Source organism: Pipistrellus kuhlii, unplaced genomic scaffold (assembly GCF_014108245.1).
Source record: "Pipistrellus kuhlii isolate mPipKuh1 unplaced genomic scaffold, mPipKuh1.p scaffold_m20_p_1, whole genome shotgun sequence".
Taxonomy (NCBI): domain Eukaryota; kingdom Metazoa; phylum Chordata; class Mammalia; order Chiroptera; family Vespertilionidae; genus Pipistrellus; species Pipistrellus kuhlii.
The window spans coordinates 65,250,292-65,252,838 of record NW_023425404.1 but is presented as its reverse complement, the minus strand read 5'-3'; the positions used below and the strand labels follow the sequence as shown (position 1 = coordinate 65,252,838).

Below are 2,547 nucleotides of genomic sequence, written 5' to 3'. Positions count from 1 at the left end.
ATAAACTTTTTATTTGCTAATATTTCAGTACTTCTCCAAATTTTGCATTTTTGCATATAACAAAAATGACCACATCTGTTTCAAGAAATAGATTTTCTTAAATAGTGTTTCATATGTCTTTAAATAACCATGTTATACTGATGCATCTCAAACTTGGTATAATAGGGATGTTAACAGATAGGCAGAAAAATAAATTCAAAATCTTTGGGTTAATAATACATTTATAAGTGTACATGGGTTAATAAAAGTTAACTAATTAGTTAATAAAATTAGCTAAATTTAAAAATTGTGTTCTTATTTCAGGACAATTAAAGCTTTTGTATATGCCATTAAAGACAATGCATATTCATGGAGGTCTGGCCTATGGCATTTCTTTAATGAATTAGTCACATATTCTAGCCACAGACCATATATTAACTGCTTCCAGAACTGTGTCCCATGGAGCACTATTTAAGAAAGGTTGCATTGTGATATTTTATATACATACATACATACCTATATACACATCTATATACAGTTATATGTTTATTTCTACTTATTTTACTTGCAATCCTGAACTACTATTCAGAACTAATGATACTTGCATGAGTGATTCACTGATTAACACCCATTACAGTGGTTCCTCAACTTTGGTGGATAGCAGTGTCACCTGAAGAGCTTAATAAAAATAAACAATGGCCTCATCTTTTTCCAGCAAGGCTGGGCTTCTGTGTTCTTCATTAACTATCCAGGTGATTCTGATAGACACCAAAGTTTGAGAATCACTGCCTCATTTAGTTATGATACATCCTATATAATAAAAGCCCAATTATCTAAATGGCAGAGCCATCAGAATTACCAGAGACCAAAACCACCACTGCCCCTCAGCAAGTGGTTAGGGGTGATCGGGTAGGTATGCAGAGTGGTTAGGGGCGATCAGGTGGGCAGACGAGTGGTTAGGGGTAATAAGGAAGTCAGGCAGAACTCCCCAATCCATGGCCACAAAGGAGACCCACATCGCCAGCCACAGCCTGCAGGAGAGACGTTCAGTGGCTGTGACAGGAGGCACTGGTGGTGGTGAATGCTGCAGGGTGAGGTTGGTGCCATCGTGGCTCCTGAGCGGGCATGACGCCTGCAGCCTGGCCCAGGCCCCAGGGTCACAGCCTCTACCCATGGCTTCTGCAGGGCTAGACTGCCATTCCTCTTGCTATGAGGCCTGGGCAGATCTTGAACTTTTCCATGACTGCGGATTATCTGCCAGGGCTCAGCACCCTAACTGGACTCCCCAGATTGTTCCTGACTATAGAGGAGCTAAAATATGCTGACATCCACAACATTAAGGCTATGATTGCTCCTTTGCACTTCCTGAAAGTGAAAGTGGGCAAGAGGCTTCAGACTGTGAAAAGTTAGCTAAATCGGGAAGAGAAGCAAAGGAAAAGGCGATGGGGGGAAAAACCGAGTGGCGGCAGCCCTATACTTGAGCAAGAAGAAGGAGCAGAAGGAGTTTCTGTAGCAGGAATCTGAGTTGCAGGAGCTCATGAATGCGGAGCTAAAAACCCAGATGGAGAAGCTGAAGCAGGAGTGGCTGCAGCTCATCCTGATGTTCAACCAGCATCATCCAACCTGCATAGGCAGGACCCACAGCATTAAGAAGCCCAACTCAGAAGGCAACCCACTGCTGGAGCAGCTGGAGAAGAAGTGACCATGGGCTGGGAGGGGGAAGTTGAGGAGGAGCAGATGAGGAGAAGGAGAAGGAGGATCCCAGAGGGCTCTTCCTTGCTGCATGAAAATCTCTTCAATGAGGCTCAGCAAAGCCATCATCTGCCAGGCTTTTTGTGAAACTCAGATCAGCCGCACCAGGGGAGGAAACCCAGACTGATGAAACCCAGGACCAAGTGCTGAGATCAAAGTAGCCCTTAGGGGACTCTGTTCTACTAGGGGCCAGGCTTTCAGGAGATAGGACAGAAGCTCTGGGCCCGAGAGATGCCCCACCAGGCAGCTGTGGGCACTTCTCTGACCTCTTTGCCAGGGAACCCACTCAAAGGTCCTCTGAGCAGCCAGGTAAAACCATGAGTTGTGCCGGGACCGGTTTGGCTCAATGGATAGAGTGTCGGCTTGGTGACTGAAGGGTCCCGGGTTCGAATCCGGTCAAGGGCATGTACCTTGGTTGCGGGCATATCCCCAGTAGGGGGTGTGCAAGAGGCAGCTGATCGATGACTCTCTCTCATTGATGTTTCTAACTCTCTATCTCTCTCCCTTCCTCTCTGTACAAAATCAATAAAATATATTTAAAAAAAAATAAAAAAAAAATAAAACCATGAGTTGTAACCAAAATTAGGCTGAGTATGGAAGCTTTCCATGCAGCAAGGAGGAGCCTCTGGGACTCTTCTCCTCCTCCCTCTGAGTTATAATCTGCCTGCCCCCAGCCCTGAGCCTGAGCCTGAGCCTGACCCTGACCCTGATCCTGATGCAAGGCTGGAGAAGGTCATAGTGCCAGGCCCTGCTGTACCTACCTACCATGGTTCAGCTCAGTCCTGCTGGGAGTGACAGCCAGGGACACCCTTGCCA

General features: G+C 45.9%; 1 pseudogene; it reads left to right on the top strand.

Annotated features, from left to right (window-relative positions):
• Positions 1-1,161: 1,161 nt before the first annotated feature.
• LOC118704646 lies at positions 1,162-1,681 on the top strand (annotated as a pseudogene).
• Positions 1,682-2,547: the final 866 nt, after the last annotated feature.